Raw genomic sequence first — 25762 nt, 5'->3', positions numbered from 1 at the left:
ATTTAACTTTGCTGAAGGACCTTCCTCTCCCCCACAACCCCATGGTCTAGACCAGATGAGGAAAGGACAGGGGCATTCTCTCCCATTAGGGTGTAACAAAAAGATTTGTGGCCAGTGAGCACAGGGCAGAATCCCAAAAGCCAAGGAGAATACATGTATTAGCAAGGATGCGAGTGCAATCATGAATGCAGCAATTTGCCTTCTCTGGCTTGTGAGAGCACTTCGCCCCATGCTCTGTTCAGTATGCTGGCTTCTCACTAAATACTGGGTCAAATACCCATGAAATTGACCCAAACTACCAAAGAGACGTCTCTCTCCATGACAACAATCTAGCTCAATAGTTAAGGTTCCCAGGAACTATGAAACTCAAAGACAAAATTCACATCATCATCAGAACACTTTCTCAATAGATGGCCCAAGACTTGGAGCACACTTCTGATGGATATTAAAATAATCACAGACCTCTGCACTTTCAGAACAAAGTCTAAAACTCAATCTCTTAACATAACTTTCCCAGAACATCAGAAAGGACAACAAAGAGAAGAAAGAAGCCAGAGAATGAGAAAAACATTTCAAATGTAAGCCTTTATATTGTGGTGGTGGTCAACTTTGTTGCACATTCAGATACTGTGGTGATGACATCATTTAAATGCTTAGACACAAAGCCAGTTATCCATCCAACAGCACTCTGCAATTACATTCTTTTGTAGAATCATAGAAATGGAGGGCTGGAAGGGACATTGAGAAGTCATCAAGACCTCCGCCCTGAGGCAGGACCAAATAAATCTGGACAATCCTTGACAGGTGTTCTTAATTTCCAATGATGGGGATTCCACAATCTGCTTTGGCTCCCTATTCCAGAGTTTAACTGCCCTTGTAGTTAGAAAGTTTATCCTAACATCTAACCTAAATCTTCCTTGCTGAAAATTAAGCTCAGTACTACTTGTCCTATGTTCAGGAGACATGGAGAACAATTGAACACAGTCTTCTTTTTAGCAGCCCCTAATATTATATGAAAACTTATATCCCCTACTGATATCGTTCTATTTCTATTTTTTCTATTACAAAGCTTATATACTATCATTTAGTTTTTAAATATATTTTACTTTTTAAAGGCTGGTAAAACAAACTGCAAAATGTATTCTGTGTTGTCTGGGACTGGTAGGTAGGCCTGTTGTGTTTTGGTTTGTTGGTCAGTCAACAAGGTTAATGTTCTAAATATTCTTTTTCTTTTGAGCTAGTAGGTGAAATACAATCCATACAGGCATTTTTTTTTGAGAGAGAGAGAATTGATGGTTGCCATTTCTATGTATTTCCTGTAGTACTGATGTCTTGTTTCCCATTAAAATAAAGTGTCATTAAGAATTCAGTGAGATAATGTATCAACATTAATTTCCTTTCTGTTCTCCACATTCCCGATGGAGTACAAAGATTTGGATTGGTCAGTCACTGAAATCAAAATACTGCAAAGAAATTGACTAAATGTAACCTGTTATGCTTGCACTGAATGCAGGTCACTGTGTGCAGATTTGAATTTTGTAGACTGGCAAAGCTTGTGGTACAATGAAGCATGCAGACATACTATGGAGCTGTCACTACAACAGGTTTTCATGTTTAGGCTTCAATTCAGGAAAATATATAATCACATGCTCATTTCCCATTGACTTAGATGGGATGACTCTTGTCCTTAAAGTTAAGCATGTGCTTTAGTGTTTTGCTGAACAGTGCTGAGATTACTCATGTGCTTACAGTTAACACAGGACTTAAGTGCTAAGTAAGAAGTAACTGAGACAGTGAATTAGTGCACAAACTTTTCGCCTGGATATACCTGAATTCAAACTGCAATAAGGATCACAAGTGCACATAAACTCAGTGTCCTAGTATAGGCTGTATTTGTGTACACCAGAAAAGCGACCACACAACAGTGCAATTTTTTCTTTCTGTTCAAGAGAAAAATAAGGCATGATTAGCATGTTGGGGTGAAGTGCAATGACAGTATGAATAGAACTTGTCTGAGCAATGTCTACTTAGACTGATGTTAGTTTTCCCACTTTCATAAACACCAAATTCATTCACATTCTATTTAAAAAACCCATAGAGGTTTTTTAGTCTAGAACATGCAAACTAGAAAGATAAGTTTCTCTTTCAAGTGACAATTCAGATAATTATTCTTTGCATAATCTGAAATGTCATTTACATTTTGGCTTGAAAGCTAGTGTATTATATTTAGCAGACACCCTTTATTTTAGAGTCTTGCAGCCTTCAATATAATCTGAATTTTCTTTATCAAGAATATAGGCTGATTTTGCAGGCCTTTCTTGATCACACCCTTTCCCTTCTCCCCCGCCAGGTGTCCATTAAATGTGAAATTCTCTGAAATTAAAAATCCCAAGAATTTGCAGAGGTTGTAGAAAGAATTAAATATGTATTTGTTTGTATTCTTGTCATTCTTCAATATGGTTTGCATTAAGTTCAAGAGGATGCACATTAATAAAAAATTTTTAAAATGGATTGATCTATATTAAAATATGTAACACATAAACATAGTACTGTGATTTCTGCAGCCCTTTAAAAACAATTGAAACGTCTTTAAGGAGATAGATGTAGCAGATATTTAGACTTCGCTCTGTGCCTCTCCACCAGAAAGAAGGGATGTAATGTCTAGAAAAAAGAAATGTTGGAAATATTTATAAAATCCTCAAGGGGGAAATTGTTTTCCTTTTAGTGAAAAGTCTCACACTGCTCAGCGCACCAGTGATTACAGAGAGCCTGTCACTGGACAAACTCATCTTTGTGGAGAAGACAAAATTCCTGTCTCTCTCCTCTCTAAGCTGCTTCTCTGGAAACAATCTGAAATTTGAACAATTGAAATGCAAAAGTAGTAGTAAATAGGTGGTGCTCTTCAAATCCCTGTTGAGTCCTTTACTCTGTGGTGAGCTCCCATCTGTGCCACCTCTACAAAATGCAAGGCACTGTCCCCTGGTCTTTTCTTTTTTGGTATACCCTGTGCTATTGATATATCCCCTCAGCCCTCATCCTGTTACTGGCAGGCTGTAAGTACTGAGCTTAGAAAAATAAATGTGTTGTTGCACTGAAAAAGCAAAAACTTCATCTCACGTTCCTCTCCATTTGGAATATGAAGAAGGGCCAGCATGACACTGCTGTAATTCGCACAATGAAATGCACCTATTGAGGAAGAGCCTAGCTTGCTTGAAAGTTTAAACTGAATAGAAATATACTATAATTATTACATAATAATGCTGAGAAGGAGAAAAGACTGTATGGAGATGGGGAGTATATGTAGGAAAGTGGTGAGAAATCAGGTCAAAAGAGCCTTCAAAGAAATATGGGGAAATTAAAATAGTGAAAGGAAACCTTAACTTTACAATAAAGGTCATCAGATTTATATACCAAGGGTTAGGTCAATACAGGGGATTTAGGGTTGCTCTATATTGCCCCGCAGTTCAGATTACAGTGTGGTGACTAGCCGTGTGCACCAAAGTTCTGTGTGGTAACTCCCTGTGTGGACGCTGTGGGCATGAACTAAAAAGGTGCCTAGTCCACATCCTCTTCAAACAGGATTACATTAATATGATCTAGGAACCATTTGATTCGCACCCCCAGCATCTACATGTGGGAGTTACACCACAGCACTTTGATGCACATTGCTCTGCACACCCCCATAGTCTAAACTGTTGGGCCAGTGCAGACATAGCCTTTAGGCCATCATTGTAACACCTAATGTTTAGGCATCTTGTCACCCAGAGGAATCCACAGGCCTGAGTCAGCTCCCAGGCTCCCTATACAATGCATGGGGAGAGCTAGGCAGCTAAGAAGGGAATTCACAAAAGCCAGCATGTGGACTGGGGATCTGCCTATGCTAGCCTGAAGGAAATGCTGAGAAGGAGGATGTGGCTTAAGTCCTGCCCCTGGAAGCGAGTTAGGACCTTATTCTGGGCTTGCGGGAGGTACCTTCCTCTGCTCAGGATCCACAGCCATGAAATCTCTCCTGGAAAGGTCAGTCCTTTCTTGGGGGGGAGCGACGACAAAACAACAACGAAACACCACACAAGGACCAGGAGGCTAGAAGTTTCTATTCTGAATCAGCCATAGGAGGATTTGAACCCAAACCTAACCTACATCCCAGATAAGTGTTCCAATCACTGGGCAATAAAAAGGCATGGAGGTCATCACCACCTCCTCTGCCGTTCTTTGGGCGGGGCCTGATCCAGTAGGCAAGCTTCTGAGAAGACCCTGCAGGTGACATAAATGGGCAAATGCCTAGTTTAAGAATGCTGCTGAGCTGCTTGATGGCATCAAGATTTAGGCAGCTTAGCACATGGCCATTGGCAGAAGTTTAGGCACCTAGGGGACTTTACCTGTTCAAACATAGCACCTGCAGGGTTAGACAGCCGCTGACCAGGGGTTTAGAGGATCTACATTTTGGACTTAAATCCTGATTTTTAAAGCAATTTAGGCACTGCTGCACTCAGATTTGAAACATCTAACTGATTTAAGAAGCCTTTTAAAAAGCCTTCAAAAGTGATTTAAGTACTTAGGGGCCTAAATTCCATAAATCAATGGGATTTAGGCTCTGAAATCCCTTTTGTAAAAGAGATATAGTCTTCTAAATCAGTTAGATGTTGCATTGCTGAATGCAGCAGTGCCTAAATCACTTTAAAAAATCTGGGCCTTAAATCCCTTTGTGGCTATAGCCCAAAATTTGCTGTAAAGTCAGGTAATATTAAGTATCGGTCACATCCTTCTTATGAAGACAATTATTTTTCTAAAATCTCCTTTGGAGCAATGAGTCATCAACAAAATACCTGATCTCATCAGTGGTATGGCAGCTAGTTTACAAGAACTGTCATAGCTCCTGCTCAACTATAATGCAGTAGCTGGAATTTGTTTTAAATGTACAAAGGAATAACACATGAGAATCGCTGTAGGAGAAATATGAACTACCTAATCTATTTATTAGTAATTCTGAAAAATCCTGAACTGCCAGTCACTGACTCACTATATACCAAAGTGTGGAACTCTCTGACTTTTCTTCTTAAGTAAAACAGGATTTCTTGGCTATAAAGAACTGTAACAAGTCAGGATGTTCTGTCTCAGATGTTGGAATCAGATTGCCAGTTTGATTAGCTTCCTCCAGCCACTGGAAACACAGCCAAGTGAAGCTAGCTGTAATAACCCACTACCCTTAGCCAAGAAATCAGGTGTTTTTAATACTTTGAGCGATCAAATTAAAATCCACTTTAAAAAAGAAATTACTAAGATTACTCTAGCAGAAGTCACGGTCTCAGGTTCTGTGTTCACTATGGAAGAAATGAAAAAGGATGATGAAAGGAAGAGCATGTGTTCGCAACACTGTCAGATTCATATTTCAAGAAGGCAATGCATCTCCAAACCAAAGTAAAAGTGAATGACAGAAATGGAATAAAATGGTAAGTGTTCACAGAATCTATATAGCACAGAGTATTGCACTCTGCCAGCTGCGTGAATTATTTACAGATAGTTTGACATGCTTTCCTCTGCTGATTGTATACTATCCTTTTTAAAAGCATTGTAAATGAACAAAACTTCCATCTGTAACGCCGTGATGCAAACTTTTCTGAGTCACTTGGCACAATAGATATTGTGGTACCTCTTCTCCCCACCTCACTTTTTCCCTAGATCTATATCTAGATTTTATGTTTTTGATATTAACAAATCAGCAGAAACATGACATTCCAGCAGAGGATTTTGTTCCAAATGCTGATTTGTGCATTTTAAAACTTCTCTGTGATAATGGGGGTGTGGGAGATCCCTGGTAAATCAGAATATCTTATCTTTTTAATATCACTGTCTTGAAGGTTGCAGTGATCAAAGGAATCATCAAGTGGCATTTGAATTCCTTTATATTAAATGGCACTGTCAGCCTGTACTCCTTAGTCTGTCTGTCAGGACAGAGAGGAACACTGCATGAAATCCCATGTGGCAGCACACCGATGAAGTGCACAGCACAAAACAGCAATTCTCAAAAATCAAATAATAGGAACATAGGACACCAGCATCAATAGACCTCTGGTCTGAGCTGGTATGGCAATTCCTATCTCTGACAGTGGTCAGAGCTTCAGAGGAGTATGCAAGGAACTCTATTATATGCAATTAGGGGAATAAACTACTCACAGAGGAAGTTTCTTGCTGTCTCCCTCTGTTAGTGATTGATTTGATTTATGCGTTGAAGCTTGAGGGTGTATGTGATGGTGCCCCCCCATAAGGCTTTGTGGAAATATACTTATGAATGTATATATGACATAACTAGAATATGTTTTATGCTACATATGCCATGAAACATAGCTCTGTAAAGGTTGTGGTCTACTGAATCTATTAATCCCATTTGTATGCATGTATCATTTTTGTATTCGAAGTTATGAATATTGGCTGCATACTTGTTTGATTCTGAGTAGGTTTTAGTGAAGCAGTTGGTCAGCTTTCTGAGAAAAGACTATTCTCAGTAAGTGCCCAATCAAGAAGCCCTTAAGTCAACAATGAACTTGGAGACGCCAATCCACATCTGGGCTTTCCCAGAAATGTGGCTTGGCTTGTAAGGAACTCAGTCATGCATGGACATGTGACTTGCCCAGGTGACTCCAAAACTCCATTTTGTAGCTGGACTTTGCATAGGAGAGAGAAGGGGGGTCTCTACCCACAAGAGGAAGTCTATTTAAGCCCCTGGGAGACCCCTCCATTTTGTCTTCAGCGGCTAAAGAGAGAGCCTCTCCACCCCCAAAGATACCTGAAAGAAACTGGAACAAAGGACAGTAACTACAGTGGGTGTGAGTGATTGCTGGACCCAGACTAGAAGGAGATTAGTCTGTAAAAGAGAGCTTACTGGAACTGGTGAGGTTTTTATCTGTATTCGGTTTGATTAGACAGACTTGTGTGTTTTATTTTATTTTGCTTGGTAATTCACTTTGTTCTGTCTGTTACTACTTGGAACCACTTAAATCCTACTTTCTGTATTTAATAAAATCACTTTTTACTTATTAATTAACCCAGAGTATGTATTAATACTGGGGGGGGGGAGCTGTGCATCTCTCTCTCTCTCTATCAGTGTTATAGAGAGCGAAAAATTTATGAGTTTACCCTATATAAGATTTACACAGGGTAAAATGGATTTATTTACAGTTTGGACCCCATTGGGAGTTGGGCATCTGAGTGTCAAGAACAGGAACACTTCTGTAAGCTGCTTTCAGTTAAGCCTACAGCTGTTAGGGGACATGGTTCAGACCTGAGTCTGGGTTTGCAGCAGCCTAGCGGGTCTGGCTCAGTGCCCTGCCTGGTTTGAAGTCCCAAGCTGATAGGACAGGAAAGCAGGAGCAGAAGTAGTCTTGGCACATCAGGTGGCAGCTCCCAGCGGGTTTCTGTGCTCTAACCTGTCACAGTGTCTGTGCACAGCTGATTGCTTTGAGATACTGGTAGTGATTTTAAGTGAGTTCTAAGTGTGGTGGCTGGAGAACAGACAAAGTGGTTACTGGTTTGTTATTTTCTGTATGCTTATTTTGGGTAAGGGAAGTAGGGACAAAAAAAGAAGCAAAATAAGTAAGAGGGAAGGTCAGAAGAAACTAAAACTGCACAGGTTGCAAATTACCCAGAAAGTCTGAACACTGGGCGATAGGAAAGTCTTTGTTAACTAAGAAGCCCCTGAGCTGAGTGCATCCCCATTTCAGTGAACTGCAGATGGGGTGTGGCCCAGCACAGGAAAGCAGGAAAATGACTACCAGCGAAGCAGCTACTAAACTAGAGCTGGCTAGACAGAAAGCAAAAGAGAAAGAAAATGAACAAAAGTGACTGATGGAATTAAGACAATTAGAAATTAATGTAGAGGAGGCTGCCCACAAGAGAGCTATGGAGGCAGAAGAGGCTGCCCACGAGAGAGCTAGGGAGGCCCAGAGGGCGGCCCAGAAGCATGAACTGGCTGTTATGGGGTTGAAGGGACAAAACCCTTCAGCTGCTGGCTCCACTTCCCCAAAAATCCACAAATGGGAGCGACTATGTCCACAGTATGACATCTCTTAACTTTGATCATTTTGACCCTTGCCATCTCTCTCATTTTTTTCATAACCAGTTTCTAATCCATGCCAGTGTTTAACCTCTCCCCCCAAGTTATTTAGGCCAAGATCCACAAAGGTATTTAGGCTCTGAACTTCCACTGAAATTAGCAGATGTTAGAATTCTACATACCTTTGTGGATCTGGGCTTTAGTCCCTAAATGTTCTCCTGTGATGGTCTTTTTCGAGGTTTCCCTATCTACCCCAAATGCTAAATAAATTGTTTTAGCTCCTTTACTCTATCTTGTTAAAGAATTGTAGTAGATTGGAGAAGCATAATTAGCTTATACAGAAGCTACATCTTTATCATATCATTCAACTCTGGAAGAATAGATGTTTGATAATTCCATTTTTAATTATCAGTGACACTGAGGACGGTTCCTTGGTCTCTAATTCCCTGGATCACCCTGATTATTATTTTTAAGATGTCGTATGCATTATTTTCTGAGAGTGGTATAGTGTGTTTAAGTTTAAAGACCTTAAATTAATAACTTTTGGCTCCAATTTCTTTTTGACTAGCTTCCACATATTTTTTGAAATCCTAAATTTTCATGTCACATTGCTAGTTTTTGGCATGAGTCTTCCCTAGATGTCTAACCCAATGTGGTCACTGTTACCTAGTGGGTGGACTATTGCTACTTTTGTTTACTCTTGGTTCATCCCACTACGTTTATAATTCAATCTGAAATGAAGTTTCATTTCAATTTTTCCATTGGGAATATTGATTTTTTCCCCCCCAAAAACTCAAAGTTTTCACATGGAAACTATTGATTTTGCAGAAAGTGCATTTTCCATTGAAAATTAATTCAGACAGTAAATTCCCAACCAGCTTCATTAAATACCTCTGAAAATCTAGCTCTGGGTGTCCAAGAACACACTAAACTGTCCCTAAAGCATTCCAAGCCCAGGATTGCTTTGGGAGCAAAAGATAGGGATGGAAGAATAAAATCATACTTGGGGCTCATCCACAGTGGAGCAGAAAATAATTCTCTAGCCAAGGCTTGATACGGTTTACCATAGCTAAAAATGTAGAAAAAATTAGGGTTTTTCCCCCTCTCTTTTATTTTAGGAAACAAAACCATGACTAAAACTGAGTATGTTAAGAGTAAAATACACTCTTAAGCTTTCTTTTGAGTTACACATTAATCATTAAGCTTTTTTATTGGATTAAGCCAAGAAGGTAACATTGTACATTCACAGAACTACTACTAATCAGGCTGCATTCTACAACTGTGTTCTTCTTGAAGTGGTTTTCTAAGGTTAACAACTTGGTTTATCATTCTCATAAAGTTAGTGGATTCAGTCACAGTGCATATATTGTCATGAGATACCATAATGACATGAATATTATAAATGCATAAAGAAAGAAAACATGTAGCTGTATTTACACCACTTTAAAGGATTTTTGCAGTTCAAATCATTGGGTTTGATCAAGGTCTGAGTATAAACACTAAGGTAAACTTATCTAAATGAGTTAGTCTATAATTATACCTCAAGTCATAAAACTACAAAAGTTGGCACTCACATTTGCTATAGTAGTACATTACATAACCGTCCTTGTTTACCTGAGGTAGCTAATAGATTCTTAAAATTTGAATTGTGTACTAACCTCAGATAAGTGAGGGGAAAATGTAATTTGTTCAATTACCAACAGTAACCTAGAGCTTGGCAAATATTTCCAAAATATTTTTATGAATATTCCTTTGAATAATTGTAGTAAATTTTATTCTCCTGCCCTCATGTTTCCTTTTTTGTTGCACTCTGTGAACATTCATTTTACTGGCAAAATGTTGAATTTCAAAGTTATACGTGCAAATCTCAAACCAAATTTTAAATGCATGTAGTGTATTCACCTTGAAAAGAAAAACTATGCATTCATTAAAGAGCAAAAATACCCACAGATAACTTGAACAATTCCAAACAGGCAACAGTTCTTGCATTGGCAATATTTATAATCAAGCCATAGGACTTTCTTTTTAAAAGAATTATTTACCAAATAAACTCTAGAGAATAGTGATCGGCTCACAAATGTTCTGCAAACAAAGAGGTTAGATTTCATTAAAATTTAGCTGTCTTTTTGCTCTTTACAATTCTAGTGAATTTTGAATGGTACAGAATGCTTTGTGAATCAGAGAATGCAGCATCAATTTAAGCAATGGTGTGCTAGTTAAACATACTGCCTGCATTTTAACGGTAGCAGATTATTCACCTATTAGTTTTAGCGATAAACAAAGTTCCTCCTCTGCCTTGGTGGGTCCTGCAGTTATTGGCGGATTTGCTCGCCTCAGAGGTTCACGGCAGCCCTCAGTTTGGCCACTTTTGTGGTTCAAATCTGCCATTCACTCAATTAACCTCATCACTGGCCAGCATGGGGAAAAGGAAGAAGAACAATTCCCCACAGTCTCTGCTTATCCACCTAGTGGATCGGGGAACAGGCCAGAGACCTTCCCCTCTGGTGGAACCCACAGTCCAGTTCAACTCCTCCAATATCAAGTAGTGAGTTGGGGGATGGGGGGAACCCGGGCCCACCCTTTACTCCAGGTTCCAGCCCAGGGCCCTGTGGACTGCAACTATTAGGTGACTGCCTCCTATAGGTATATAAAACAGAAGAAACTGATACAGAGCTCAGCAGATCAGTGAAGCCCAAATGCATGCAAATATCTTCGTGTCTATGAATTTTACAGTTATTTTGTACATTGTCCAATAACCAGTTCTCTGTGCAAATGCATGCATGTGAACTTATTAAACCAAAAATTACTTGGATTGGTTAGCTAAAAAGAAATTCACAGTATTATTAACATGTTATTACGGTTGAGAATTTCTATTGAAATCGCAGAGTCACTGTTCCTTGTTGAGTTTGTGAGGACAAAGAATAAGGCTTCAAGAGAACCTGTGAGAATGTGAACAGTATAACTTAGAAAAGATAGGTGGTTTTTTGAATTGGGACTGGACTTGGAGTTGGGAAATAGAATCAGGTTTCCTAACTCAGTCACAGACTTGCTGTGTCACATAGTGCAAGTCATGTAATCGATCTGCACCTTAGCTTCCCCATTTGTAAAATGAGAATACTTCCCTACTGCACAGAGGTGTTGTGAAGATGTAATCCATCAGGCTTACTGATTCTATAGTGATGAGGGCCACAGAAGTATTTAAGATAGATCTGGAGAGAGGGTGCATCTGTGGAACTGCCATAACTAGTGGAACCTAGAGGTGTGTAATACCCAGTGTTTATAGTTCACAGAGACTTTCAATTAATGCATGTTGATTTTCAGATTCAAATGCTAAATGAAAAAGTGAAACTCAGCTGAAATAATACTTAGCATTTATTTAGCTATTTATAAATATTAAGCCTCATGAAACCTCTGTGAGGGAAGTATCAGTGTTGAGTAAACATCACAAAAAGGTTTCCATGAGTGTTCACTCAGCTATTTAAGTGAGTTATATTTGGCCTTGTCCACATGCCTTTTCTGTGACCATTCAAGCAACCAAGTTCTCTTCAAGTACGTCTACACCACAGATATGAACGTGCTTCCCAGTGCAGGTAGGCAGACATGCAATAGCTCTGCCTGAGCTAGTGTGCTAAAAATATAACTGTAGGTGGGGGTAGTATGAGTGGCAGCTCAGGCTAGCTGTCTTGGTATGTGCCTAGGTATTTGTCTAACCTGCTCCTAAAAATCTCCAATAATTGAGATTCCACAACCTCCCTAGGCAATTTATTACACAGTGCTTAACCACCCTGACAGTTAGGAACATTCCTAATGTCCAATCTAAACTGCCCTTGCTGCAATTAAGCTCACTGCTTCTTGTCCCATCCTCAGAGGTTAAGGAGAACAATTTTTATTTTTCCTCCTTGTAACAACTTTTTATGTACTTGAAACTATTATCATGTCCCCCTCAGTCTTCTTTTCTCCAGACTAAACAAACTCAATTTTTTCAATCTTCACTCATAGGTCATATTTCTTAGAACTTTAATCATTTTTCTTGCTTTTCTCTATACTTTCTCCAATTTGTCCATTTCTTTCCTGAAATATGGCACCCGGAACTGGACACAAAATACTCCAGTTAAGGCTGAATCAGCATGGAGTAAAAATCTTAGACATAGTCTGTGGACCCTGAGGGTCCACAGACCACAGGTTGAAAACCACTGCACTATTGTGTTTACCGAGGACATCTGAGAGAGGATTTCTGTAAAAACAAAACAAACCCTACAGAGTGGTTACCTTAGTATTAAAAAAATCTCTTGTCTACAAAAAGAACTTTGCTCAATTTCACCCTTTGTTACTCCTTCCAGTTAAGAATTACTATAATCTGAACTAACCTCCTTTAGGTTGTTCAAAGGGTTTGATGTTGGCTATAAACAAAACAAAAAACAAAAACACAACCCTACAATTTTCATTACTAGGGATTCATGCATTTTTATTTATAGTATATTCCTTTCTAAATACACAATGCTGCATATTCAGATATAAATTATAAACACACAAGGTGGTCAGGCACTTGAGAGGAAGAGAAGATGAGGTGGTAATGGAAGATGATAGGAAAGCAGAGCTGCTCAATGCCTACTTTGTTTCAGACTTTCACAAAAAAAATCAAAACACATGTGACCAGACGACTAATGAACTTACCATGGACAATAAAGGGGAAGGGATGCAGATCAGGATAAATAAAGACATGTCGGAGATCTTTTGACTAATTTGAATGAATTCAAGGCAGAAGAGCCTGATGTTATTAACCCCAGGGTACTGAATGAATTATCTGGAGACATCTCAAAGCCACTGGCAATAATATTTGCAAACTCATGGATGACAGAGTAGATCCCATAAGACTGGAGATGGGCTAACATAGTGCCCATCTTTAAAAAGGGGGAACAGGAAGAGCTGGGGAATTATAGAATGGTCAACCTGACCTCAATACCTGGGAAGTTACTAGAGCAATGTATAAAACATTCAACATTCAATACCTGTGGGATGAAGGGGTGATCACTAGCACCCAGCATGGATTTTATAAGAACAAATCATGCCAAACCAGCTTGATTTTCTTCTTTGACAAAGTAACTGGTTTGGTGGATAGGGGGAATGTGATGGACATAATATACCTGGATTTTAGCAAAGCACAGTCCCACATGACATTTTGATAAGTAAGCTGGAGAAATGCAGGCTCAGCAGAACTACCGTTATGTGGATACATAATTGGTTAAACAACTGCAAACAAAGAATAGCTATTAATGGAATGATGTCAGATTAGAAGGCAGTCTGAGCTGGTGTTCCACAGGGATCTGTTCAAGGTTAAGTGTTATTTAACATCTTTATTAATGACCTGGATGTAGGAATAGAGAGCATACTGAACAAATTTGCAGATGCACAGACGTGGGGGGGGATGGGGATTGCAAACACGGAAGAATGGAGCTAAAATTCAAAGGTAGCTTGATAAACTGGAGAACTGGGCTACAGACAACAGAATGAAATTCAGCAAAGACAAATGTAAGGTGCTACACTTAGGGGAGAAAAACCAAATGCACAAATATAGCATAGGGGATAACTATTGAGAAGGATCTTGGAGTTGTGGTAGATCACAACTTGAACATGAGCCAATAATGTGATGCTGTTGCCCCCCCCCCAAAAAAAAAAGAAAATGGAATTTTGGGGGTTGCACTAACAGAGGCATAGCATACAAGTTACAGGAGGTGAAAGAACCAGTACTGTATACAGTTTTGGTCACCAACATATAGAAAGGATGTAGAGAAACCGGAAGGGATCCAGAGGCGAGCAACAAAAACGATCAATGGGATGAAATGCAAGCCATATGAGCAAAGATTGAAGAAACTGGGTATGTTTAGTTTGGAAAAGAGGAGATTAAGGTGGGCGGGGAAAACAGGATAGCAGTCCTAAAATACTTGAAAGGCTGCCATAAAAAAAGATGGAGAAAAATTTGTTCTTTCTTGCCACAGAGGGCAAGACAAGAGGCAATGTGTTTAAACTACAGCATAGCAAATTTAGATTAAATCTCAGAAAAAAAAAAACCTTCATAACTGGAAGAACAGTAGGACAATGGAACAAATTGCCTAGGAAGGTTGTGGAAGCTCCTTCACTGGGGGTTTTCGAAAGGAAGCTGGATAGCCACCTGCTTTGGATGGTTTAGATATAACAAATCTTGCATCTTGAAAGGGGGTTACCCTACACAATCCTTGTGGCCCCTTCTGACAACTATGGTTCTGTGATTCTAGTGACACCTCTATCTGGGACAGTTCCTCAGATTTGTCACCTAAAATGAATGTCTCGGGTGTGGGGATCTCCCTCACATCCTCTGCATTTAGCTTCTCTGCAATGGCCTTATCTTCCTTAGGTGCTCATTTAGCATCTTCATCACCCTGTGGCCTCACTTGTTGTTTGGCAGGCTTACTAACAGTACTTAAAAAAAAAAGTATTAGTTTGCACTTCAAATTCTTTTTTGGACTCCCTAACTATACTTTTGCACTTGACTTGCCAGAGTTTATGCTTCTTTCTATTTTCCTCAGTAGGATTTGATTTCCATTTGTTAAAAGTTTAGAGAATGTTAATCAGGTGTAGCCTGCTCTCACATCCCCTCACAGTTCTCCTGTTAGTTGCTCCTATTCGCTAGCTCCTCTGGTCACTTAGGAGCTGGCTTTTTAAACACTTACTCTCCTTGAGTAGCCCCACCCCCTGGTTAAGAGTTAATGGATGCTAACGGGATTAGGGATCAAAGCCGCTTTATAAAATTCTCAGCCTTGTCAAGCAGACCACGAATCTGAGCACACAACCTCCCAAACATACAGACCATACTACATGCTTCAGTCAAGCTGCAAGGAGCGTCACATAATCATTCCTCCTTCACTCCAGATGTTGTCTTCTCTCATTGCATTCACAAACTCTCTTTCTGCTATAGTAGCCTAATTTTTCATATGTGTTTCTGAGGAAATGCCACTTTGTCTCAGAAAGAAAAACATCTGTAAGGGTTTCTAAAATTCTTAATGCTTTTTAATCTGCTTTCTCTCCCTAAATTGCTGCCTTTTCTTCTTAAAAGCCTTGCTCTTGATTATGCATCACACTGATGCAATCAAGGGACAGAAAAAATCCTATATAATTTGTGACTAATTACAATGAACCACACATCTTAAATTTCAAATATTGACTGTTGAATATAGCAAATTTTGCATTAAATCCAAGAGGAAAACGTTCCATGCTTGATCTAGCCTGTGAGTTAGGCTTCGATATTGGAGATAGTGCTGTTTTCATCATTTGTCATAGTCAAATAGCCTCCTTTAGTTCAAGGTAACAGTTCACCTCACTGGCTTTATAATCCCATGTAGAACAGAACTGACTTTTAGAACTGTGAGGAAGAACAATGCTCAACAGATGAACCACTCTGTGGGTTACCAACTTGAACACTGATTTTCTTTAGTTCTTGGCTACCGATGTGGTGGGTTCTCAGAGATCAGTATCTTATACAGACAACATGCAACAAAATGAAGCAGGAATCAATGAATGAGGCGGGAGCACTGGTGACAGAAACTGTGTTGTGAACCAGACTATTTGTAACAGATATTAAAAAAAAAATAATAATAATCTTATGCTTTGACTTCATCCAAGAGTTAGGTACCCCAGCATAGCCGCCATGAACAGCTGATTTCTGGAATTATTTTTGGGTAGTAGATGGGATAGTGAATCCAAAAACTCTACTTGGATATTTAGTCAAATGTTACAAGTGGTAAATCATTTTCAATGTACTTTAAAATCTCTGGGACTCAGACTTAATTGGTCTTCTACAAGATAGCATTTCTGTATCAGAGGGGAACAAACGAAATGTCATCTCCACTTGAGCGTTAGCTATTCTTGAAAATATTTGGAGAGGTTTAGGTAGCAACTTGTGATTTGGATGCTTGTCCTTCATGGCAAATGGAAACTCTTGGGAAGACATTGGGTCTGCTCTTATGGAAGATTGTAAATGGACTTGAGACATTTTGCCCTAACAAGTTATTGTTACGCCTTTTCTCAATAAGTAACTGAAAGTGCTAACAATGTCACTAAATATTTGCCTCTAATTTACTAGCGAGAAAGTTAAAGTAAAAACAATTCTGGTAGTGCCTAGAGGGGACAGATTATCTTGATCTGTCAATGTGGCTAAGCCTGGGTATGGAATCAACTGCTCATGTCTTGTTGGGTGAATAACTCTCCTTAGAAATAGGCTAAGTAGTGAGTTTGATAGCAGCCTTTAATACTGTGGGCATGTCAGTAGATACTGGCAAGGATAGCTATAGTTGTGGTCAAGTGACTCAATTCTTCTCTTGTTAAGAGGCCCAAAAGAGCAGCATCAGTGGTGATTGCTCATCTGCCACAATTTCTCCCTCTTGGAAGGTACCACATTCTTCTATTCTGATACCTCTTCTGTTCAACATTTCTGCATCCACTAAGAAAGATAATGATATTGTACCCCATAAAATCTCAGCAATACGCACCTACCATTTCTGGGTCTGATTCGCCCCATCTCAAAAAATTATAAATTGGAAAAAGGTACAGAGATGGTCAACAAAAATGATTAGGGGTATGGAACAGCATCCATATGAGAACAGATTAAAAAGATTGGGATTGTTCAGCTTGGAAAAGAGAGACAGACAACTAAGGGGGCATATAATAGAGGTCTAAAAATCATGAATGGAGTGGAGAAAGTGAATAGGGAAGCATTATTTACTACTTCCCATAACACAAAATCCAGGGGTCACCCAGTGAAATTAACAGACAACAGGTTTAAAACAAACAAAAGGAAGTACTTCGTCACACAATGCACAGTCAACCTGTGGAACTCGTTGCCAAGGGATGTTGTGAAGGCCAAAATTGTAATAAGGTTCAAAAAAGAATTAGATAATTTCACAGATGATACATCCATTAATGACTACAGCCAAGATGATCAGGTATGCAACCCCATGCTCTGGATGTTCCTAAGCCTCTGATTGCCAGAAGCTTGGACTGTATGACAGTGGATGAATCACTCAGTAATTGCCCTGTTCTGTTCATTCCATCAGAAGCATCTGGGACCAACCACTGTCAGAAGAGAGGATACTGGGTTAGATGGATCATTGGTCTGACCTATATTCCCATCCTGCCCCTCAAAAAATAAAATAATCTTATGTTCTGAATGAAGTCAATTTATAGTAAACATATATAGCATTTAACATTTGCTGCACAAACATTTTGTACATCATATTAATAATGCTTCATAATCAGTTCTTCAAAGTAGAAAAATGTGATTATCATTCTCCGACATCAACTTTTAACAATGTGATGTGCTGCTGTGGTTTCATATTTGTCTTTAAAGAAAGCAACAGAAGTTCTGTGGGAATAGTAACATCATCATTTATATGGTGATTATTCACTCTGAAAATGTAAGATCAAGAGATAAATATTAAGAGTAAGCTATATATGGAATTCAAAATTACTTGGGAGCAATGTTTCCCTACATAATTTAACACATGGCTCTATCACCTTATTAAGTGTTATTGAGTTGGATTACATTCATTTGCAAAATCTGGGGGGGGAGGGGAGAAGAAATAAAACTCAGTAATTAAATGAGGTCCAATAAAGTTATATTCTCCTAGCTACTTATTCAGTTACACAAGTCTACAGGATCTGCAGTATATATCAGACAAAGTGTTTCCTCCTGTTGTAACTACTAATATTTAAAAAATTTAAATTAAATAAGCCACTGTATATCTAAGGGACAAGATTCTTAGCTGGTGTAAATTGGTACTGCACCACTGACTTCAATGGAGGTATGCTGATTTAACCACTGTTTAGAATACGTTCCAAAGTGAAGGAGCTTCCCTTGCTTCCCTAGGCAGTTTGCTCCATTGTCTGACTGTTCATACAGTTAGGAAGTTTTTCCTGAGACTTAATCTAAATCTGCTATGCTGTAGTTTGAACCCATTGCCTCTTTGTCCTGCCCTCTGTGACAAGACAGAACAATCTTTCTCCATCTTTTTTTATTACAGCCTTTCAAGTATTTGAAGACTGCTATAGTGTCCCCCTTTAAATTGCTTCTTCTCCAAACTAAACATACCTAGTTCCTTCAGCCTTTGCTCATATGGCTTGCATTCTAGCCCTTTGACCATCTTTTTGGTGGAATGTAGGGTGATTTACTTCCTAAGGGCTCACCTTTAATGAAATATGCGTATTTCATATGAGCTAGTGAACGGGGCCAGGAAAAGAGGGAGTTTGAAAGGGAGTTTGTAACAAGGCATTGTAACAGTATCACTATGGTTAGGAAAGGCTGCGTGGCCAGCATAAGTACTGCTCTCGTCTCCTCCCCCTGCACCTGTATCCAGACAGAGAACCTAACCCTGGATGCCTCTACCCAGATTCTGGTGCGGATTTGCAGAGACAGTGGCTGGCGTTGCCCTTTCATAGAAAGCCAGGCTGGGGCGACCATCCAGCGTGAAAGCTGTCTGTTGGTGGAATCTCTCAGGAAGCAGGTGGGAGAGCTCCTGGAGGAGGTGGCTAGGCTGAGAAGAATCCGTGCACACAAGGAATTCATCAGAAGTATTCATAAGGAGACCTCCAGGGCTGAGGAGGCTAACCAGTTAGAGAGGACTGCTGTCACACCAGGGGAGGAGGACACAGCCCTGTCATAGGACAACACTGGCTGCTGTTTACTTCTGCTGGCAGGTAGTGCTCCAGTCCGGCTCGCAACCCACTGAGCACAATGACGAAGAACACTTATGCTATCCTGGCAATGAGGGATGAGGAACTGTGCCCCCAAAGGTGGAGGAGGAAAAACGCTGTACTCCCAAGGTTGGGAGGATCATGGCCACCACTCCCAAGAGGAAACATAAGGTAGTGGTGGTTGGTGACTCCCTTTTGAGGGGACGGAGGCACCCATCTGTCGGCTGACATGGCATCGCAGGAGAACATTGTTGGGGGGGGAGGATTTTCAAGGATAATCTGGCCCTCTGACTACTATGCCATGTAGGCACTAATGATACTGTGAGGTATGACCCTGAGCAGGTCAGAAGTGACTACTTGGCTCTGAGAGCCAAGGTGAAGTAGGCGGGGGTGCAGATGGTGTTCTCTCTGATCCTTCCAGGCAAGGATAGGAGTCCAGGGAGATACAGGGGGATCCTGGAGGTGAATTCCTGGCTGCAAGTCTGGTGTCACCAGGAGGACTTCTCTATTGAAAAAGGGGAAGAGCATCTTTGGAGACAGACTGGTTGACCTAGTGAGGAGGGCTTTAAACTAGGTTTGATTGGGGCAGGAGACAAAGGCCCAAATGGAGGTCAAAAACATGGAGACCTGGAAGAAGGGTCAGAATCTTGGTGGGGAGGAGCATACACAATTATAACAAGGACAAGAAAGAGACAAGTGGGAATGGGGGAAAATCAAATCAGTATCTTAAATGTCTGTATACTAATGCAAGAAGTATGTGGAATAAACAGGATGAACTGGAAATGCTAGTTAATAAACACAACTATGACATTGTAGGCATCACACAGACTTGGTGGGATAAAATACATGACTAGAAAATTGGTATAGATGGGTACAGCTGGCTCAGGAAGGACAGGCAGGGAAAAAAAGAGGAGGTCTTGCCTTTTATCATCAAAAATGTATACGTTTGGACTGAAGTTGAGATGGAAATAGGGGAATAGTTTAAAGTCTCTGGGTAAGGATAAAAGGAGTAAAAAATACTAAACCACCTCAGGTGATGCCATGATAGTGGTCTACTACAGACCACCTAAAACAGGAAGAAGAGGTAGATGAGGCTTTTTTAAAAAACAATTAACATAATCAGCAAACCACAGGACTTGGTGGTGATGGGGGACTTCAACTACCCAGACATCTGTTGGGAAAATAATACATCAAGGCACAGATTATCCAAATTCTTGGAATGCTTTGGAGACAATTTTTTATTTCATAAGGTGGAGAAACCAAACTAGTCGAGAGGCTGTTCTAGATTTGATTTTGACAAATAGGGAGGAACTGGTTGAGAATTTGAAAGTGGAAGGCAGCTTGAGTGAAAGTGATTATGATCCGATAGAATTCAAGATCCTAAGGAAAGGAGGACATAAAAATATCAAAACAAGGACACTGGACTTCAGAAAGGCAGATTTCAACCAACTTGGAGAAATAGTAGGCAAAGTCCCATGGAAAGACCAGTTAGGAAGAAAAGGAGTCAAAAGGGGGCTAGATGGGACACTTTGCCAGTGTGTTTCACAGATACTTGCTGACATCAGAGGAACGGTAAGACTCAGGAATCTTGGGTTCCCTCCAGAGCCTGGAATGACAGTGTGCTGTAGTAGCCACAAATCTATTCTCTCCAGCTCATCTCTGTCACACTCCAGTCTTTTCCTCCATACCCTAGCTCTTCCGGCCAGTCCTGGCCTCACCATCCAAGTCCCAATTTCCCGCCCATTATCCTGCCTTCTGGGGAGAGCAGCCCATGAGAGCTGCTGCACATGCTGGACAGCCTGTTCCCTTAGCGTGTGAAGCAGGCACTGCTCCCTCCTTTTTGCCAGTCAGCTCTGAAGACAGAGGGCTAGTAGTGCTACTGAAGCCCTTTACCCTTTTATCACACAAGCAGCTGAAGATCAGTTGCTGCCTGCCAGCTCTCATGCCCATTCTTACCCTATGTGAAGATTCTTGTACTGCCCCCACCCATTGGGCTGGGAAAGAGTAAATACCATGATGCTACCCCACACCCATGTAGCCTGGGAGGAGAGGGATGATTCCTGGTTGTGCCACTCTCCAGGCCTTCATCTATCCCTTCTCAATCAATCCACACCTCAACAACATTGCTCCATTAAGAAAACAAACAAACACACACACACACACACACACACACACACACACAGTAATAATGAATTAGTTGATGTTTAAGATTAATTCAAGTGCTGACATAATACAATACTTTTGGAAGTACATTCTTCCAGAGACCATACTACAGGGAATGACCATGCATGAAGGTCAGGACATCCCCTATGCTGGTAAATAATGGCTCAAGTAACAAGAGTCATCCAACCTGTTTCTGAGACCCCACCTTCAGGAGTCATCTGAAATCAGCCTCATACCATGGAGGCACCTTTATTTACTGGAGTACGTATCTATCTAGCCAAAAGGAGATTTTTACTGCAACTTCTTAACTCTACAAAATCCTTGAGGCCATTTAGAACATTAACATTGGTATTTTCCTCTCATGATTTCATGTCTCAGAAAATGAAATTCAGGAAGCAGTCATCCCTTTTTGCTTGAGATCCCAATTTAGCAATCTACAAACATCTTTGAAGGCTGCTGTATTCTAAGATTACAGCAACTAATGTTTGAATTTCTCAGTAACAGTCTACTTAACAGTTAACAGTCAATTTACAGATACAGTAATTCTTGTCATTTTTCTTAAAACGGCCTTTATTACCAGATACTATAGCTTCATTTCTGAAATAGAAGTGACAAAGCATATGATAAAGTATCTGTGGCACTGGCAAACCAGCAGCTATCCTAGTGCTTTGATCATCTAAATTATTTGTAGGCAGTTCTTAATATTTTTAGTTAAATATTCTTTGAGTATATAGCTAGATAAGAGTGTTTCCTGCAATCTATCTTCAATATTCTTGAGCAGATAAATGGGAGAGTCAAGGGAAGGCCTTTTTGTGAGTTATTTTGGCCACAGGCTAAATTATCTTCACGTAGATTTAAAATTACACACACACACACTCACTCACTCCATAATCCATCCCAGATCATCTCTTTTCAAGCCTTAGTACACTTGATGCCATCTGAAATCTCCTTAGAAGTCTCCTTTGGGGTATTGACCATATTTACGTGTTTGTCGGAATAGCGCCTGGAACAATGAGGCCTTACTCTCAGCTGGGGTCTTTGAATAAAACAGCAAGGTGAAAAAGGTGGGCTAATCATTTCAGATAAATAATTTTAATTTACATGCTGTGGTCACAGAATTTAAGATGCTTTACACAGAATTTTAGGTCCATTTTACCCTAGAGAGCCCTTAGACTTAATCACAGTTTACACTGCATTGTAGAGACAAATCTACAATCTGAAATTCATGCTGTTACTAAGTTGCATAATAGTTCATTTAAATTATCTGCAGGTCAAATGTTATTCTCAGAAAAAGTATGTGAATAATTGCTAATGACTAGTTGAGAATTATCCAACGAATTTGCAAATAGGAAGGAAAAAGAAAGGAAAAACATCACACAGTAAGTTAAATTAGGAGTTGTTTACTTGGTCACAAACAATGGATGTAGCCTTTAATTCTCTCTTTTGTCGTGATCTTTCTAGGGTTCCATGTGTTGTAAAAATGGTGCTCTCCCTAATAGATTTTCAGTATTCAAGGGATCACTGTGCAATGAGCTCCTTGACAAGCAACTCAAGTACTCATCTGATGCCAGTAAAACTGGCTCAAGTGCCTTAAAATATGCAACGAATACATCCTTCTTCACTGTATTTACCTTTGGCACCATTGTTGATTATTCTTAAACATAATGTTGACTCTGTTTCAGGGCTCATCCTGTTATGTTACATTCTCTAGAAAGAATGTATTAAGATGGGGCATGTTCATCTAGTCTATTCTGGTTTGTCAGTTTATTCTTATTGCAGATATATCAATAGCTTTGGATATGAAAAGATACTAGTCTTTAGCCTTGAAACTCATTGAAATATAGCTAAATCCATATTTTCTCTACAATATATACTACAATGAGAATACAAGTTCTGGTGTCTTTCTTTCTTCCATTTTGTCATCCTTTCAGTAAGTTTTGTAACATCTATGCAGGCTAGAGCAGCACACTCCTTTTCTACCATTACCTCTTCAGACACAGGAATCAATAGTGTATATTCTGGGGATTTATACCGTGACATCGTACAATCACTTAGATTGCTGGGGTAACTATGCTGTGCACATATTGAATTTTCCTTAGCTTTTGTTGTCTTTCTAAAGGCTTTCCTTGGAGTTTTAAAATGTTCATTCAATGAAGCAATAGCAACACAAGTTAAAAGTGAAGCCTATGTTGTCTCTTTTAAACCTGTCCAGATTTATGGTGAGAAGACATGGACATTTATTTGGTGATCGGAAAGGCTACACTGTCACATGAAGGCAAAATACCATTCTATATTTGGAGCTCCATTATCTGAATTTTGTTAAGCAAGTTTGGTACAGCTGCACCAGAAAAGAGTTTAGAGAAAAATAAGCGTCTTAAATCAACAAAAGGAAAAACAGAGCAAATGGAACCCATCACAGATTGATGTATCTGAAAGTGATGCAGTCATTAATTGATGTATTCTTAGAGTAAAATTCACCCCTTGAAGAACAGCACAAGACCTATGCGCTACCTAAGTCCCATTTGAAAGGGTTGAGGGAGACTTTTGTGCTGTTCTCTGTAGAAGGGTGAATTTAATCCTTAGTGAAATGTCTTCACTATACTGCCACCCTGGAATTGCTCATAGTAAATATCCTATCGATTATTTAATATTTTGGTGCAAATGATGTAATTGTTTGACTACTTCACACACAGTAGCAGTATCACTAGTATCATTCTACAGCTTTGTATTGTTATTAACTCTGTAATAGTGTCTAATATTTATAAAATATGCATATATTTAGTTATTTCAACTTGCTAAATTCTATTCTATTAGACTATTATGGACACCACCCCCAAAGTGCTGCAGAAAAGGTGCCCCAGCCCTATACATCAATGGATCATTCAACACTCTGGACATCACAGAAAAAATGATTTGTGGCTTGCTTAAATGATAACAACCGAGAATGTGGATGCCTCAATATCTTGCGTATTACAGCTTTAAAGTAGGCTCTTGTGATGTTTTGGGCAAATACGGCTCAACTGATAGAAGCTGCATCAGCCAGAAACAACTATGAGGCTGTCTATAAAGAAATGTGCACCTTAAAAGCCAGTCCATGGAGCAAATCCTCGCTCAGAGCTGGATGTAGTAACATACTGAACACCAAGGCAGAAGGTTTGAGTAGATGGAAAGAATGCTTTCAAGAGCTTCTTAACCACCTCAACGCTACAGATCTGCAGTGCCAGTAAGATGCAAAGAGTCCAGTGACCGCTCCCTGCTCCCATTTAATGTAGAGGATGTTACTCTTAAAGTGATTCAAAACACAGCTGGTAAACTCAAGAATGCCCATGCTGCTGGTATTTGTGGGATAGCAGCCAAGTTGATCAAGCATAGCAGGGATTCTGTCTTGGAATAGCTGACCCATATTAATCAGAGTATGGATTCATGAGAAACTACTATACAACTGGTCCCGTGGGATTATACTCTAATTCTGGAAAGGGAAAGATGTTCTGGTGTGTTCCAGTCACCATGACATCATGTTGCTTTCCATTCTAAGCAAACTGTCCACTACTGCTTCTTCTTGAGCATGTTAAACCCACCTAAGGAATGTGCAATTTCTACAGTAAGCTGGTTTATGCCCAGCTGATCAACCATGGAGCAGATTTTTACCATTAGACACATCACTGAAAAAGCGCAGGAATTTCATCTTAGGAAGAATGAGGTGTATATAGCCTTTACTGATTTAAAAGCTGCCTTAGATTGTGTTGATTGTCACTCCCTTTGACTCTGCCTGCAAGCTCCTGGCAAGCTCTTCAACCTTCTTGTAGAAATGCATGACCAATGTGAGAGCTGTGTCCATTCAGGTCTAAGGATGTCTAACTGATTTGAATACAACAGCAGCGTTTGTTAAGAGTTCAAGGCTGCCGCATATCCGTTCAACACCGTTATTGACTGAATGATGGAAACCATCTCTAGCTGCATACTGGGGGTGATACTTCTATATATCAGACTGGAACGTGCAGATGACAGCTATATTCGCAACTCATAAACTAATCACATCAATGTTCTAAATATATTTATGGAAGCTGCAAGTAAGCTTGGTCTTCAAGTGGAAGAAGACCAAACTGATTGATGTGGCTGATGGACCTCTACCCTACACATCACAATCGATGGACAAGAAGTTGAATTAAGACCACCACCACCATATTGGGTCAGACCAAAGTTCTATCTAGCCCAGTATCCTGTCTTCCAACAGTGGCCAATGAGTGGGCTAGGAGCCCCAGAGGGAATGAACAGAACAGGTAATCATCAAGTGATCCATTTCTTGTTACCCATTCCCAGCTTCTGTCAAACAGAGGCTAGGGACACCATCCCTGCCCATCCTGGCTAATAGCCATTGATAGACCTTTCTTTTTTTAACCCTATTATGGTCTTGGCCTTCACAACACCCTCTGGCAAGGAGTTCCACAGGTTGACTGTGTGTTCTATGAAAAAATACTCTGTTTGTTTTAAACCTGCTGCCTATTAATTTCATTTGGTGACCCCTAGTTCTTGTGTTATGAGAAGGAGTAAGTAAACACTTCCTTGTTTACTTTCTCTACACCACTCATGATTTTATAGACCTCTATCATACCCATTAGTTGTCTTTTTTCCAAGCTGAAAAATCCCAGTCTTATTAATCTCTCCTCATACAGCAACTGTTCCATACCCCTAATAATTTTTGTTGCCCTTTTCTGAACCTTTTCCAATTCCAATATACCTTTTTTGAGATGGGGTGACCAGATCTGCACACAGTATTCAAGATGTGGGCGTACCATGGATTTATAGAGAGGCAATATGATATTTTCT

This window comes from Natator depressus, chromosome 7 (genome assembly GCF_965152275.1).
Source record: "Natator depressus isolate rNatDep1 chromosome 7, rNatDep2.hap1, whole genome shotgun sequence".
Taxonomy (NCBI): Eukaryota; Metazoa; Chordata; order Testudines; family Cheloniidae; genus Natator; species Natator depressus.
This window is presented reverse-complemented; position numbering follows the sequence as displayed.